General features: G+C 38.5%; 1 protein-coding gene across 11 annotated transcripts in view; it reads right to left on the bottom strand.

The window, feature by feature from the left end:
* Window positions 1-15,188, bottom strand: part of eya1 (EYA transcriptional coactivator and phosphatase 1) — a 65,679-nt gene extending 50,491 nt beyond the window's left edge. For all 11 annotated transcript variants that reach the window (XM_028569193.1, XM_028569194.1, XM_028569195.1 and 8 more), the window contains exons 1-2: window positions 14,891-15,188; window positions 9,575-9,635 (exon numbers count right to left, since the gene is read on the bottom strand). The gene's annotated coding sequence lies outside the window, so the exon portion shown is untranslated. The remainder of the gene's footprint in view (window positions 1-9,574; window positions 9,636-14,890) is intronic.
* Window positions 15,189-18,564: the final 3,376 nt, after the last annotated feature.

Here is an 18,564-nt window from a genome sequence, read left to right as displayed (position 1 = left end):
CTCGGTCTGCTTTAGATTATTTGTGCACATCAGAAGCTTTAATATATTTATTTTTTTTGGCAAGCAAGGTGCTTTCAACTGTCTTTCTATTGTTTCTCTCTAGGCCTCTTTGGAAGCCCTTTGTTTCCCCGCTGCATTTGTTGTGGATACCCAACTACAACTCCACCACATCTGGATTAAACTCTTCCTGTACCTGCTACTAAAATCCCAAAGGCCAACCTACATTCACAGCTGTGACTCTCACAGCTGCCTGGCCCATCCATTGCATGATGACAATGCAATTTACAAAATTACAAGCTAGCTGAAACCCTGCCCTAAAGAAGCCCCAGACTCTGCCTGAATTATTAATCAACTATTGATGAAGGCCTGATAAATGCACTCGGCTTACCATTCCAATGACATTCTTGCCTCCTGCCCTAGGCCACTTCTCTGCCTGCCTATATTTCTGTCAGTTGATACAAAAATTTGGAAGATGTGAAATGTGCTCATTTAAATCACAAAAGGTAATTGTTTTCAACAATGTATCAGTTTACATATCTTAATTGTACTGCTATCTCTCTTGCCCGAGAACTCAAATAAGAACACTTCCATGCCAGCTAATTACAATTTCACACTGTGTGACAGTCCACAATCTTCCCCTCTTCTGTTGGCCAACCACCAAAGTCTTCTAATGTGCTCACACAAGGGGAATCAACATGCCAACCTGATGGAGGTATACAAACATCAACAGAGAATTACAGGCAGAATTTTGATTACTTCTCTGCCTTTAGGTATTATTATAAAATACATCAAGTTTTAAGAAACTAAAGAGAACATCATTGTATATGTGAGGAATTCCCAAACAGTGACATGCTCCTTTTTCACTAAGTGGACAAGTCTTTTTTAAGAAAACTAAAGCATGAATGAATGTATGTAAACTAGGGCTGTCAAAATTAACGCGTACATTTTTGCGTACATTTTTTAATATTTAACTCGTTAAAAAAAATTAACGAAATTAACGCAGCTGTGTTTGTTTACTTCATGTGGCGGCTGAGAAACGTAATACGTCTACAAAACAGCAGGCGGCGCTACTCTGTATTGTTGTCCAAGTAATGAAAACCGGCAGCTGATTGGACGAACGCATCACATGGGTTTGTTTTCTCCGGAAATCCAAAGCCAGACTGTCATGGCGGCCGTTCAGAATACGATCTCATATTGTACTAAAATAGTTCACTGAAACATGTTTCTGAAAACATTTTAAGTGAAAAATAGGCCGTGCAGTTGCTGAATCTGTCTTCATTTCAGCTCAACAAAGGTCAGTTTAGAAGATTTTCGTCAGATTTTGAGAGACTAGTCACCTCATTCCACTCGCCATTTCCGGGTGAGTCCCGACTGCCCTGCCGCCGACTGAACATAGGCTCGTTGGAGATGAATTGCGCCTCGCCTGTAAAGTAGACGAGAGCAGGCGACAGCAGCCGGGGACGGTGACAAAAATCTGCTCTCAATTCAGACAGTTTCTAGCCGTTTCCAGCAGCCTTCAGCAGGACTAAATAAGCCAAATTGTTGCTGCTGTTGTTCTGAAAGATATTAAACATTCAGAACTTAGCAGAACCTTTCCTTGTTTGTTTTTTTCTTCATATTTGCAAAGTTAAGTGATTTAGCATTTAAATATCCATTATTATAAGCTTCAGTCTCAATTTAAAAAAAGCAATTAATCGCGATTAATTACAGCAAATTGTGCAATTAATTAGTTAATTGTTTTTAATCGATTGACAGCCCTAATGTAAACACAACAGGGAATGCATAATACCAAACGTTTTGTGGTGATGCTAATTTAGTAAAATAATGCACATCATCAAATGACAGTCAAGCACTTTAGCGGCCCTACTGACTGACCTCTGAGCCTGGTCGCCCATATCTCCACCACCATCACCTCTAGCAGCTGCAGAGCACTTAATAAAATTGCACCTTTAACAAAAGGAAAAGGTGATGAATTGAAAAATGTTAAGCTCTTTCATGCATTGTTAATGCAGCCTTTCCCTCAAATCGGCCGCTGATGAATAATTAAAATTAATCTCATTATGGGAGTTTTCATTATAGGATAATTTAATTAAATGAAAGCCCAAGGACCTCTGAGGGCCTGGAGCCACTAGGGCCCCATGCCCTACTCCTCTAATGGGTCGAGGACAGGAGAGTGCACTGGTAATGCACAGGAGCCCATACATTATTTAATGGATCCCACTAAGTAAGGACAGATCAATGATAACTTGTCATCTCATCAATGTGTTGAAAGCATTCCAGAGCCTACTGCAGGACAACTCCCAAAACTAGAATAGAAAATATCTGCACGCGCATACAGAAAGCCCACACACACGCAAGCACATACACATTTACTGTACGCCGAGCAATGTCACTGACTGTCATTTGAGGATGCAGCTATGAATATTCTTTGTTTGTGCATATTGAAATGCAATACCAAATAAAGGATGCCTGTGCATTTTACTGATGGGAAAGAAGCAGAGGGCTAGAGGTTGGAGGATGAAGGGAAACGAGTAAGACTTGATGTCTGTTGCCTACATTACAGTTCAGTTCAGTGAAACGTGCTTCAGTGCAAATGGTGAAGGGTACAAGGTGTACATTTGATACCAAACAAAATGATATCAGAGTCAAATGGGAGCCATTAAAGACCTTCTTGGTGAATGAGAGCAGGGGCTGAAAAGGAAGAGGGTATCTGGGTTTGTCTTGTCTCCAGGAGCACTTAAGCACTCTAATTATCACACAGCAGTGAATATGCACACATCAAGCTCCAATTGAGACGTCTTTGGCTACTATTCCACCACACATGGATCAAGTTCTTGGCTATTTGCACAAGCACCAAAATAAATGTCACTTAAAGTTCTAAATAAAATAATATATAAAATGTACATATTCATGATCTATACACACTATGATGTGTAGTGTATCTACTGGATTAAGAAAGGTAACAAATTCTCAAAAGCTGCATTATGTTTAACTCCCTTCAATATGCCAGACTATGTTATTACTCAGACTTTATTGTTATTGCCAGACTTCTACAAATTAAATGAATGCAATTATTATGCATAAAAAACATTGTGGGAAGTGTGTAATAATGAAGAACATGTGACAGACTTCCATTAGAATGTACAAAATCTTTCATTATGTATATGCACGCCAGGCCTGCATTTCAAAGAGGAAATCTTTAACATAAACATTAGCATTTTGTGAAAACAACTGAGTAATTAGTTTAGGCCATAATAAGCTGGGGTAGGCACACAATGAAAGAAAGCATTCTGGCTTTAAAATGAATAAAAATTGATTGTGTCCCAATAAAAAACGAATTGGCGGAGTGTTAACTGGATTCCACATAAACGTCTGTAGCAGTCCCTGGCCGCTTTATTGTGTGCTAATGCAATAGAGAACACTTAGCAATAAATGCTCCTCTCTGATGAGCTCACAGTGGCTTTCCAAGATGGCCTGATGAAATTGTAAAAATTAGATTTGAGCTAGCTGCTAATGACTCCTAAAACAAAGGAAAATCTCTAAATAGAATTAGCCTGCCCTCTTCTTCTCTAAATACATCATATGTAAATTACTGTCATTCGGAGAAATATGCTTGCCTGGAAGGTAAAGCCTTCATTAGAGATCTCAGTAGGTTTGGGACTTGAACAAGAACTCCTCCAGGACATTTAAAAAGTTTGAGTACTGACAGACGGTAAAGGTATTGTTCACTCATGGCAGCAGATCAGAGATATGACTAAGACATGAATTTTTCATAATTTTAGTCACACCAGACGGAATTTGTTCCAAAGCTGAAGTGCTATGAGAAACAAATATAGTATGTGTAAAAATGTAGTTGTTTTAATCCATATTTCTATTTAATTTGAAGTCCAATTGTGCTCAATATGCTTCAGTTTGACCATTATGTATATAACATGTTTAAGTTAAGCTTTTAACAGGTAATTTTTGCTTTCTGTGTTATATTAGAAACATTATTTATATTTCATTTGCACAATTATTTTCTTAATTATAATAAACTTAATGCCTTATCCAATCATAAAAAAACTTAATGACTAGTCAGTGAAATTAGTTGTCTGACTTGCAGCAAATAAGTTGTACGATTTTATAATTCAAACAAACATTCTAGTCAGAAATATACTGGCATTGGACAATATAATTTAATAGGAGACAAATCATTTACTTAATGTCAGTCTAACTCTGTTATTCACATTACGCCAAGATAAACAATACAACTTTGTCAACTTAAGGTTCACTAAACAATTCTTACCACCCATTATTTGCCCTTCTAGAGAAGACCCCACTTAAGCACTCAATGATCATTCACACTACCCTCTACTGTTTGCATAGGACAAGAAAAACATACATGTATGACAACTTTGCAGGAATTACACACCAATTAAACAGGATAAGTAGTGTTTGCAGGAGCTGCTCAACTGTTTCCTAATACAAACAGAGGGCCTGCCAGTTGCCTAGCTTCAGGACACAGCCCTTGTGTGTTCCTACCAGGTAGGTAATTCACTTATCTGGGCATTGTTCTCCATTCATCCCTGTTGAATCACATGGCTTTGCCATGAGATTTGCTGAGCTTTAGGTAAAACCTCCACCAAATATAAGCACAGACCTCACAGGGTTTCCCAAAATAAAACCATGCAGAATGTTTAGTGACCCTAAATGTCAATAATAGTAGAAATAGCTTAAAGAAATGCATTTTCAACACCATGCATCACTACATACAGTAAGTGCATGTTAAGCACTAATTGACTGTCAACAATGTTTTATATTAATCTAATTGTGAGTAAAAGCAGAATATGTGTGGATTCATTATGCACACATAACGTTAGTTGGACACGTTTGTATGGCTGCAATAGAGATTGTGTCTGCATGGTAGTGAAGTTTGAGAGTTTTCAGAGGGTCTGACAGGAGGATCTCATATGGAGCAACAGCCAGACAGCAGCTGTGGGGTATTTCCACTGTCCATAAGCACCTACCTATTAATGGGCTTAAAGAAACTCATAATAACTCAAATCTGTCATTTATTAACTCTTAGATGCAACGATTTCTTATCAAACCAAAGGAAAGCATATCATTTACATTTGATTTCCAGTTTCCTTGCTTCCACATACAGTATAAGGTAGTGTTATAGTAACAACTGAGCTATGGATGAAGGGTACGGGATAGTGTTAATTTCGTCAGACGAGAGGAGACTAAATATGTTCGTCAATGACCTTTTTTTCCATGACTAAGATGAGACGATGAAGAATCTGCGCCAATATTCAAAAACGCTTACTAAGTCTAAATTAACATGCATTATTGTTGACGAAAAAAGACAAGACTAAAATGTTTTGCATAAAATAAAAACTAAGATAAAATCTCTCTTCATTTTCGTCTACAACCGTCTTCATCATGAGCTAGAATATTTAGCTGTTACAAGGGTTGGGTACCGAGACCCAGTGCTAATACGGCATCGACCTGTGCCTTAACAACCGTTATGTACCGGGCCAAATAGCAACGCCGATTTCGGTGCCACTTAAATGCCTGGGCTTCTCTCTGATGCTCATGAATGGATGTTAGAGTCAACCGAAACATCGCTGTACGCGACGCTAGTTAATTCTACACTTGGCAGCAGGTAACGTTAGCCTACCGTTAGCTAGCAGCTGGAGTAAGCAAGGTTAAAATGCTGACAGCTAAACGGTGTAAAAGTTTGTCTGTATTTCACTGTAGAGGATTCCAACACCAAGACGTACGATATGACAGTCTATAGCTGCCGTTGTCTGAAAAACACATATGTTGCGTTCACTTGAAATACGACTCGCCAGCTTCGTGCTGCATTCAAAGTTATTGTAAAATACCCTTTTCCCATCCAATGGTTGTTTTGTCGTTTAACAGGAATTTACTGGTGAAATAAGGAAGAGGCTCTTGCTCTCGCTTGACTGAAATGGTTATCAGAAATAATTTATTTAAAAAAAGACTAAAATGTTTTGACTAAAACTTGACAGATATATTGAGTTCTCTTTTGACTAAAACTAGACTAAAATGACGCGACTTTTAGTCAGCTAAAACTTGACTAACAAAAGAAGATATGTGAATGACTAAATAGGACTAAAACTAACAAGGATATTTGGCACAAGACTAAATAAAAAATAGGTGACAAAATGAACACTAGTACGGGATAGAAACCAAGGCAAGAGTAAATTCTTAATTTGTAATATATTCCCAAACTAACACCCTTGTTTGAAATTATACAGAAAAGTAATTAATTTTGTGTCAAATATAACCATCGGTATCACATTTGATGTATCTACATAGTTAATCGGCCCTGATGTTCTTGAAGGAGTCAAGCAGCGGATTACAGTAATTGAAAGTCCATACTGCGACGGAAATAACTGTTCTCACACACGGGCTAGACCCACTGGTGCCTTTTGCTGTCTGTTGGCGAGAACTAAATATATTTTCTGCATTCTGAATGGCATTCCACTCTAAAGCATACGTGCCAGTAGTTAACAGTGTATAAGAATAAATGGCTTTCTCAGCCAAGCCTTGAGACATGTCAAAGATGGGTGCATGCATACATATGTGATTTGTTTGTTTGTAGAAATATATATTAAGTATAGAAGCAGGTGTAAAAACGTATTCATGTCAGTATCTTAATTTTGTCTTTCCATTTTTATCAGGTCATATTAGTAACAAGTCAGATAAACTCACGCTTATATATGTTGTAATGAGTAATAACACTTCTGGCGAGGCAACAGGGCCTAATGTCTAAGGATCTTAACAGTGAGCCAGAATTATGTCACTCTGACCACCTGTTCCTTTTGAAAAACGTCATTGGCCTTAAGTAGTTCCGGCACACATCCAAAATGTGAACTTCTGAACTGGAGTGCTTACTTTCTCATTTGTGTAGAAGCAGGAGGCGGCAGCATGTAGCAACAGCCACTCTAATTTCGTGGTGGTAGAGGAAAGGTTTACATAAGGGATGTGCTGTTCTGTGCCTGTCACTCAACCTGCCTGTGATTGGCAAACACAAGATTGAGGCTGATGCTGTTTCATGTCACCTAAAGGCTAATGAGAGATTAAACATCAGTAGCAGAAATGCTAAATATTGTTCCAGTAGTCCAGCAAGGAGTTCACACTTGCATCTGTGGAAATAGCATAGAGAACATTTCCTTATTGGGTGAATGGAAATAGCACTCCTAGTTAGAACGTATTCAATGATTGTCTTATACAAAGCATCTGTACAAATAAAAAAATAAACAGGAATGATAATTGTTCTAACAAATGCTCACACATTATCTATCAAAAATAGAAAAGGCAATCATCCCATGAAAGACAGGCTTCATATATTAATTATTGCTCATGTATTAGTTTTGACAGAAGGTCACAGAAATAATAGCTGAGCTCAACAAAACTAATCCTTTCTCTGTCAAGGGAAAAAAATAAATGTTCTGCTGCTCACATCATCTGTCTTCAAGAGCAAGTTGCATTGCAGGTGTAGCACAAGTATACCGTTTATTTCTTTTGGATTGGAGCTCTAAAATAGTTGTGCAAGCATTGGTGGACCACACACAGCTGTTAGTGGTGTGTGGTGCTGCTTACATCATTGGAGTTTATGCCAATTAGCATTTCTCCCTATTTGCAGGGTGTTTGTCATGAATGAATGACACACATAAAAATAGATGGATGGATGCCTCCACACCCATGTAGCAGCGCGCTTGCTCTGACTAACAATACAAGACTAAACATAACAATTGTTTATGAGATATGAATAATATTAGACTATTCATTTATTTAACGTCATGACTCATTTGTCATCAAAAAGATATACATTTAAATTAAATATAGTGTATGGCCACAAACACAAATAAGAGGCTGAGTCAAACACTTATCAGGAGCTCCACAGAGAAACTGCATTGGCTGCACAGGACATGTTTTATGTTAAATGAAAGAGGCTTGCTGAGGAAACCAGCCCAGTATTGGTCCATCCTGGGGAGCAAGGCAACCACCATACATACTGTGATGGCCTTGAGGATTTCAGCTCACACTAAAGCCTATGTGCTGACAGTGGGGATACTGGTGGTCAGAGTTATTCTAGGGGTCCTGCCACTCAATCCAGTTGCTGACCTGTACAAGAGGCTGATAAGCCACAGACACAGAGCACCAGTCTGCACACTGTAAACTACAGCAAAACCTGAAGTAATGTTTCAATCTGTGGGTGACACAACAGACAACAGGCAGGCAGGCAGGAGAGGGCACTGTTTTTCTTCACTGTTACACACAGTATAGTACAGTACAATGATAAAAGCAGTATCTAATAGATGGTATAGAAACAAACTTAAGTATTAAGAGGATCTTGCAGAGTATAAAATATTATATAAAAAGAAGATAATCTAGCACATGGACTTTTATTATATTGTGGGTCATCATACTCTAATTACCAAGATCATAGGCAAATTTCATTTTAGGATAACATACTGTACAAATATATCTAAAATGTTAAATACTAGACTTAGTCCATTCAACGATCATAATACACCTACTGTATGAATGTATGAATTTGTGTGTATGAAGGCCTGTGCTGTGTGTCATGTTGTAGTAAAAAGAAGTAGCCACATGCCCGCTCCATTTGCGCCATGTGTTAAGGTGTCTATCATGTGTGAAACGAGCTATTTTTCTTCAGCCGTGCCTTTTTGACTCTGGTGACATCATGCTGAGAGAGTGGGTGCTAGGGGAACTTTCCCCACTCTTACTTTAATACACCTATTTAAGAACAGCACCCTTTCACACCAAGTTCAGCAGGAAGAAGTAGTAAAAATGAAATGGGCAAGACCTACAGTATTTCATAATTAATAGGTAGCAGTGAGAGGAGAGCGGTCCACGCTGACGTAAAAAGATCAACAACGAATAAAAGTGATCATTCATTCTCCAGAAAATTACGGATGAAAAACCCAGTGCCATAGGTATTCCTTACACAAGAACAAAATCATAACAAATTTTAAATATGCGTCAAGTTTTTTATAATCTTTGATTGCTTTGCTTTATTTGGAAGTCCTACAGAGCTGCTACTCTGCTTGCCTATACGATCTAATATGTTACTGAGGTGGTCCCAAGCTCATACCAGGTCACCACCTGCAAGCAGTACTGTAAATTACTCGGTGGGCCTAATTGCCCATGTCCGCTGTATTACTATAAACCACTAGTGCTGTGCTAACTCTATTGTCAGGTACTTAATCAAGGCCACCAGATTTATTTCCCTGCACTAACTCGGGGGACAAGCACAAGCAAAGGCCTGAGTAATTGGATCTTTTTTGTATCTAAAATTAACCACCTATTCTTAGTGAGAGCTGGGGTTTGGAAATGATAACAATAATGATATCAACCAATAACATATGAAGCCTTGCCTTTCATACTGGGAGTTGCATAATGCATAATAGACCCAGATGTTGCTCAGACTGACCTTACCTGGGGGGGTATGGTGCCATTATGCCAATCAAACAGTAGAACACTTGATCAGTCACAGGCCTAAAGCAGACTGGAGGAAGTCAATTATTCAGTCTCTTACCTCACACATACACAGCAGTAGCAGCAGGCGATAAGGTGAGCCCAATCCCTCCTGCATGGACCTAACAAAGGAAATGACAATGGAGAGAAATTAATAACCTGCAACACACATTTTAAAAAGGTGAACCTTCCACATGCTTTCAATCAAAATCACTGTAATCCACATTTTCAGCATTTTTCACACTTGACAAACTACTTTAGAAGGAAGACACGGAGTCTGATTGATGAATTAATTCTGTAAAAAGACGCATTCCTGGACAGGAAGTGAGAAATGACAAGGAAAAGACACTTGCCAAACAAAACAAAAACAGCTCTTAAGTTAGTATAGATATATTTTGTTCAGGAACAACCTTAACAGTTTTACAGCATGGATGTGCTGTACCAAAGTGAAACATTCAACATGCAATAATTTAATTTTAATATGTTTCCCATTCAATTTCTTTCATTAAGAGACTGCATATAGTACTTTGTAATATAACTTCTTTTTGTCAATGCTGTAGGTGAAGCAGTGCAGAGTGAGAGAAGAGTGAGCACTGAGCATGCAAAAGGAATGTGGTCTGTGTAAGGATGTCAGAAGCATAATGGCCAGCTGAGTCATAGGTTATAAAAAGCTGTCATTAGGGATTTCTGTCCTCAGCAGCTCATCACACAGGACCTGTGAATTATTTATTACGCTGGAAGCTCAAGTGCCCCGTTACTCAAGACCGCCTGGTTTCCTGCACTTCCCTTTCCTCAGGCTTGTTTAATAAAAGCATAGCATTTAGTTGTTGTAATTAAAGTATCTAAGAGGATCCAACATATTAAAAATCAATTAATTGTTATTAATGTAACTACTGTGGTGATTTTTTAAATATTGGATATGACAAATTATATACCGACAGTGCATGCATCTAATGAGGCATTTTATACAATGGAAGTGTACAATCAGTATAGTGTATTTTCTTTGCCCGCAGTCCAAATGATCACCTAATTAGCACTTAAGAGTGCATTAATGAAAGACATTTTTATTATATGGCAGAATTTTCCAAGAGCCAAGCCAAATAGCAACAATTTGAAAACTCTTTAAACATGCAGTTTTTTTTCCTTTGGCATTTATTGCCTTTATTGATAGGACAGATTAAGTCAGGAAAGTGGGAGCGAGAGGAGGATGACATTCAGCAAAGGGCCACAGGACAAAACCGAAACTGCAGCCGCTGCAACAAGGACTGAGCCTCTGTACATGGGGCGCACGCTCAACCAGGTGAGCTAACCAGGCGCCCCACAATTTGGAAACTCTTAAGAATACATGTTAGCGTGAATGATGTTGTGACAACAAATATGTCCTAAAAGAACTCAAGATCCCCTAAATCAGTTTCACTTCATTTTCCCCCTCAGTTTTTGATAGCAAAGTCAATGCAAATCAGCTCAGGCATTTTTCCTCACTTTGTTTTGTTCTCAGTATATGAAAATGGTTAAAAATCCCATGGGTCAGTGAAAATGATCCCTCCACTCCAGTCGCCTGCTCTAAGTCAGCCAAAACATTCCAGACATCAAAAGGCTGCTTTGCCTACCAGGGCCATTTCAGTGTCCCAACCTCCATTGCCCAGGAGGACTTGGTTATTTGGATAAATTCATTTCTGGAGTCTGCCTGAGTTGCAAAAACAACCTCCTGCCTGACAGCAAATTAGTCTAACTAAAAAACGCATAAGGTAAAAGGAAACACCCCTTTTCTTTACACAAAATTGATTTTCTGTTAACTGACTGATCTGCTGTGTCTATGTCTTTATATATCCTTGAAAAGTCCAATAAGAGAACAGAAAATATCATTGAATACATCTGTAAACCTTTATGCTGGCAGGTGAAGACTTTCAATAGGCAACATCAGCACGCAGGCTGTAAAACACACATGCTGTGTACAGTACACAGCTGACAGGCTGTATACCATAAAACAGTCTGGTGTAAAAGTTTAACAACTGTCAGTGGTATTAAAGAAATGATATAAAATTGAAATCTCTTCAAGACTTAAACATTAATAAAAGAGAAAAAATAAACCTGAGAGCAACGACTGTGAAAATGTGGGGAGGAAAATGGTTACGGAGGGAAAATTATGCAAACAGATGAAGACAATCCAGAATTAATGGTCCGCAACATTTTCAGGCACTCAAAGAGCTGTCCAAGGACACCATAGGGGAGACTGCATGGCCCCAGTAATTGGAGGAGCATGTAACTTCAAAAGTGAGGAGAACAGACTGGAGAACTTTCCTCTGAAGTCAAGTCTTAAAGTAAACGTGAAGCACATGTACAGTACAGTAGGGAATCTGGTACATGTGTGAATAAAACTTGTTCTGTTCATTGCTGCAGACATGATACATTGCAGTATTCCTGCTGTGCTACCACACTATCTTTTTTTTTTAAAACGGAATTAATTCTAAATGTGAATCATTAGACCACAGCTGTTCCATCTCAGGTCAGTGACTGAAAATACAAAATGCAGCAAAAAGAAACTGGGTCAAAACAAAACAAGATATTCCACAGTGTCAATAAATATGTCCATAAAACATATCATTCAGAGGATGTGAGATCACCCTAAGAAAAGAAAAAGCTTTAAAATGTAATGAACATCAGTCACAATAGATGTGTCATTTGGATGATATTTCTGCAAAGCAATCCAAGCACAGTAAAGTGAAACTGTGGCCTTGTCAGATGAAAATGTAATCACAATATGAGTATTATATTATTAGTGGTATGACTGAAAAGATAACTCAATCAGTTAGTCAGTTGAATGACATGAATTGTTTCCCAGTAATTCTTCAAGCAAAAATACCAACATTTACTAGTTCTGGCTTTTCAAATGTGAGAATTTGCTGCTTTTCCTTTTGTCCTATGTCAGTGTCAGTTGCCAAACTTTCTCTGCAGGGCCCACCTGCTTTTGTAGATACAAATATTTTTCAATTGATTTCTCGTGAGAGAAAAGTGCACAACAGCCAGCTTTCAATGAGACACAATTTGACTCAACTGGAAGATTGGCAGACGAATCAGGCCCCCTAGGGGACACCCCCCAGTTTGGGAGCCACTGTCCTATTGGCGTTTTTCCATTACATGGTACCTGCTCGACTCGGCCGCGGTGCCCCGTCCTCCTTTTTCCATTGCAGATTTAGTACAGCCTCATGCGTGAGGCGAGCGCGTGACCTAACGCGACACACACGTAGAACGTCGAAGGTGAGTTGCTGCTGTTGCCACATACAGAAGACACATTTTGTTTCAAAAGAAGCTGTAGGCAGCAAAAAAAAAAAAAAAAACACAGCTGGCTAAACTATTTAAAAATGGCAGGTTTGTTCACTACACCCCTGTCTGTCGCTAGCAATGACGACGCAGTGACTAGTGACGATTCTCTCCGACCAATCAGTAGTCTGCAGGTTTTCACGTCACCTTTTGGTATTGCCTCAGCTCGCTCGGAACCTCGACTGAGGTGGTACTTAAAAATGTACCTGTTAGCAGGTACCAGGTACTTATTTTCGTAATGGAAAACCAAAAAAGGCGAGTAGAGTCGAAGCGAGTGGAGCAGGTACCATGTAATGGAAAAACACCATATGTGATCATAAACTGAATTTCTTTGAGTGTTGGTCTGTTAAAACAAACAAGCAATGTGAAGACACAACCTTGGGCTTTAGTAAACTGTGATGGGCATTTCTCACCACTTTCAGACATTTTTTGAAACGATTAATTGATAAATAATCAGTAGATTAATCATCAATGAAAACAGTCGTGAGTTGCAGCCCTAATTAGTAGAACTCAAGTGGGGAAAAGACTAACTTTGCAGATAATCCTGCCCCTTGATCACATGTTGCATGTCTGTACACAGCAATATAAAATATAAAAAATAATTCTGCTTATGGATCATAAAAAGCCATCTGATTACCAACATGAAGATTACATTAAAAACATGGAGACTGGATGAGACAGACAGACAAATCAAACATCATCTATGTACCCTGTTCCACTTTTCTACCATTGTGATTACTGCACCACATGGTTTGTGCAACCATGGACCCATGCATGACCGCTAGTCAGAAGTGAGCCAATCCTCAGCACTGACCTCATCATAACATTTAACCAGGTGCATAAATATGGCAGCTTCTTGAATTGACATTTAGACACTCAAGGACTACTGATATTTGACAACTTGGTTCGGTGAGACTAAGAAAAACATCCAATCAGGGAACCACCATCTTTACACAGTTGATGCTTATTCAGTACTGCTGCACTGGTAGAAGGCCTGCGTCTGCAACCTAGACTGTAATCATGATGGCATAACTTTGACATAACCTACACTTCTGTCTTGATGATGTGCTTTGGCTATATATCATGGAAATGAGTCCAAGTCAGAGGAAAATGAAGACAAACTGTATCATATCGGAATGGGAAAAGCAGAGGGGAACACAATCTTTCCAAGGTCCTTTGGTCTGAGGGAAGAACACCATGCATGCTTGAGTCAATCCAACATACGCTAACTGAGGAGAAAATGTCCATTTTTAACCTGCTATCCATCACTGTCAAGTGTGGTGCACAGTGAAAAGGGAAATAATTAGACAGAAAAATGACTGTAGCCTGGGGCAGAATGAATGAGAGTAAAACCTAGGTATAACTGCTGTTAACTTAAGGCAAATGATATTTTGATAAATGCAACTTGAACAACCTGCATCATCCTATTTCTGGGAGTGAAAGCACGTTAGTCCTACAGAATATGCTATAAAGGTAACACGTCAGACAACATGTTACAAAATACTGCACAATGCAAGTACACTCATTGGTCTACTGTATGGTAAACAAAGGCTTGTTTTTATGGAACAGCAATTGAATTATGTAGCATGAAACTTTGAAACAGTGTTGATTACTTTTTGAGACATGTCAATTATTGTAAGGCAATGCATGGACTGTACCAAAGAAAATAACCCCAATGCTTTACACGGTAAACACTTAAAATACATTTAAATAAGGCTTTACAAACTAAACTACAATTAAAATATATATTTTTTAAACTAACTAAAATAAATAAATTGACTTACAGTTACGTTTTTAGTCCTATGAAAGCATTAATTTACCCAGCTTAAATTTATCAGTGCGGACCTGATCCCTCTGCCACAGCTAATACAAGAGCTATGATTCATAGTGCTGCTAGCTGTCCCCGCCCATATTGGAAATGGCTCAATACCACGCTGTCAATTCTCAACACATGGCAAACAAATTGGCAACAATTGTTAACTGAGACGAAACAGTTAACAGAGAAATAACAGAAAAGTAGACAAAACGCAGTTGCAGTCGTCTCATTTCTACCTACCTTTACTGTTTTACTGTCCCCACATGCAACAAGTCTCTGTCCATAACCATGGATTTTACGTCTTCTGACCCGTGAGCGCGCTGCCTCTTTTCCTGCTGACTGGAAATGTGTCCGTTACAAGCAAAGATGTGAGGGTGAGGGGAGGAAACCCGCAGAAAATCTCATTAATGTCCAACATAAAAGCTAAAAAGTTTTCAGTGGCAGCGGAGTCGGAAGGTTACAGCCTTGACAAGATAGAGCCGCACGAGTCTGTGCGCGCGCTGGCCACTGGTATCAAATGTAGTCAGGCACGAGGAAAACACACACTGGTCACATTTTGTCGCACATGTTGTTTTCACTTGTCAATAACATATAATTTGATAACTTTTTTAAACTCAACTAATGTGGGTAGTTTAGACAAAACTGCCATTTGTTTTAGAACAATTTAAGATATATTAAAAACCTTAATTATGTAGTCTACTACATTAATTAGTCACTAAAGTTCCACTAACAAGGCTTTGAGTTTGCCCCAATATTAAAAATGCCTTTGCTGTGGAAAACCATATTGTGGTGCTTGTATACAGTAAACTACATCTCTCCCTCCTCTCTGTATATGAACTACAGCGCCACCTATAGGTTCCTATATAATTAACAATATTGATGAGCTGGGAGAGCTTATTGAGTAATGTATCTAAATATCAGATGTTTAATGCTTCAATTCAGTGGCACGGAAATTAGACAAAACTACATTTTAATGCAAAAAAATATTTATTTGTCAGACTTTTGTCTTATATTTGCTTCTTTCTTAAGAAATACTGCACTCTGCCAGGCATCTTATTAAAATAAAAAAAATCTGCAAGGGCAAAAATGTAATTGTTGATTGAACTGTTCACAACATATAAACATGCAATCTGTGATGAGAAGTCACAAGGAGATATTGCTTTATATTAATGAGTCACAGGCAAAAAAAAGGGGTTGGGAACAACTGGTATAATTATTATTGTACAAACTGACAAACTAGAATAGGGATTTTGGGTGTGCATGGAGCAGAGAAAAAGTCTAAAGAGGCCAAAGCTCCACCAACAGAGCACAAAAAAATAACAATAACATTCTTTATTATAAGTGTTGATGGAAGTTTGGCCTCTTCAAAATTACTATGACACAATTACTTTGTATTACTGAATTTCTTTTTCACTTTTAAATTCACTTTGAAACACACAAAAGGATAAGTTAGGAAAATGTACTTCCAGTGTTTCCAGTAGTTTCTGTGTGAAAATGGCAGCTTTTAGAAAACAGTGAATGAATGAATGCAAATCCATGCTTGCACAAATAGCCTCCATATAGTAAAGCCATCGTCATGTTACTCCTTTGATAATATCAACTCGTTGGACTACATGATTGGATGGACAGCCCTCAACAGCCTTCAGCAATACATCACAAGACAATTCTGATGATTTGTTGCATCAATTGACTGTTCACATAATCTCATTTGTGTTGGAAAATGCACTCATCCAAAGGTTCCAGTCCAGGCCTTCATTTCAACACAGCAGCCCACACACCTTCAGATAAAGCGGTCCGAGTGGATGGAAAGTGCCACATATCCTTGAGAGCATTTTTTAATTTCTTGGTGCTCCATCTGTTGAAATGATAAAGTGCAGCCATAATGGAGTGCAACAAGATTAAATTAATCAGGTTTGTCCATTACACCGCCGCAGGCTCTTCACAGATGATTGCAATTTTCTCTGTCAGGCCCATTATTGTAAGATCTGCTTAGTGGCTTGATGCAATTAAAATGGACGTAATGTAAATTTAACAATACAAATAACACTTCTGTCTGTGTATGTTTAAGAGGGGTGCGGCTGAAGGGTCCTGAAGTGCAACGGTAAACACCCACTGTAACCATTTTTAACTTCAAACAAACCAGGGTGCTATTTGATTAGTGCGGACTCTGTGATCAATAACTATGTTTCATGTTTTCATGTTCTCCGTGATGTCAAAGGATCCGGTTGCACAGACCACCCTTGTCTGGACATCGGCAGTAAGGAATACAACACCTTCCACAAGCGTATCATGATGCTCGTAGATCATTTGAACCTGGAGAGGGGGGAGTTTAATGGAGTCGCTGATGAAAGCGTATAAAGTGCACGCCTTTACTCTTGTGTATGAATCTCATGCTTCAGTACAGTAGGTGAGGCAGACTTGAGAACATTTTATTAATTTTTCCCGGAGCTGATCTAATATTTTCCTGATTGGTTGCTTCCTCCTGCTGGATCAGGTCACTGCCAGGGGACAAAGCCTACAGGATGTGTGCTTAACAGGAGGAGATCTCGGCCTAGCGCCACAGAGCTCCCACCACCACTTAAACACGGGAATGGCGGAACTGTCACGCTAAACATGTCAGATGCTTTTTATTCTCAGCACTTCTATAATTTTTGATTTATGTCATACAGTAAAATATAACAATGCACCAATGCTTTCGCTGCATGAAGACCCTCCTACACATTTGAGGACCAGGTTTTTGGTGGAACCTCTGCCGTGAGGCACATTCTTCATAGATCTATCTGGAACCTCAGAGCCACATCTGTTTTAAGTGATTTTACTGGATTTGAGGCAGCTGAGCTTAAGGTTATTGTGGCTGAATGAAGAATTACCATAACCAATCAGACAATGCACTTTATTACATTATATGCTGCATTTCAAGTTGAGGTCAGGTGTTTTGTATTAGTCTCCTATCACATTACAAGCAAAGTGAACTAATCCACACCTGGAGAAAGGCACATATTTTCTTTGATACATAAAAGGAAGGAGGCAATGTTTTTTTTTAAATATTATTTTCTTTCCTTCTTCAATACCCTCTTTTTTCATCACACAATGAGATTTATAATACGTAGTGTGCCGCCCAGGTAACTTGAGGAGGTATGCACCAGTGTGTAGGTACCTTTCACACGAGGTGCATTCCACTGGTCATGGCAGGCCAACAACAAGTCAATCAATCACATTCTGTACACCAGTAATTTAGTAGGTGTCACACTATCTCTTTTGTTAGCCACAGGACAGCAATGGGAGTCAGAGAGGCAAGCAAAACAACAAAATGCTTTGCAAACAGCTGAGGACACATAAAAAGCTATATAAATTCCCTCCCAAAATCACATTATGCAATGTTTTATGTGGTTTATATGATTCACTGACCGACAGCCACGCACAATTTAAGTCAGTAACGCATTTTATATGCAGTAAAACTAAAAACAGGTATTTGATTACATCTTTTATATGATTGCAATATGATACTTTATTGGCCCTTGTTGAGCTTGTCCTTTAAGTTTGTGCTTTGGACTCAGAGTTAAGCTGGTAAGTAAGTAGTCTGTCATTTAAAGGTCCAATCTGTAATTTGGAGTTTTGAAAGTTTGACTTCTTTATTAAACATAACCATTTTTTGTGTGTGCCTCAACTGATTCATTGAGTATTTGGGGAGTTGTAGAATTCATTGTTGTGTTTTGAATTTTGTTGGGGGAGTATATCTTTTTGTTTATGTTCGGATCAGTTCTTTATTTCATATTGTTAATTTAAGGAGAGGCTTTTTAACCATTAGACAACCATGTGAAACTATTCTTCACAAGCCCTGATATCAAACATATATATATATATATATATATATATATATATATATATATATATATATATATATATATATATAT

Source organism: Perca flavescens, chromosome 22 (assembly GCF_004354835.1).
Source record: "Perca flavescens isolate YP-PL-M2 chromosome 22, PFLA_1.0, whole genome shotgun sequence".
Taxonomy (NCBI): domain Eukaryota; kingdom Metazoa; phylum Chordata; class Actinopteri; order Perciformes; family Percidae; genus Perca; species Perca flavescens.
This window is presented reverse-complemented; position numbering and strand designations above follow the sequence as displayed.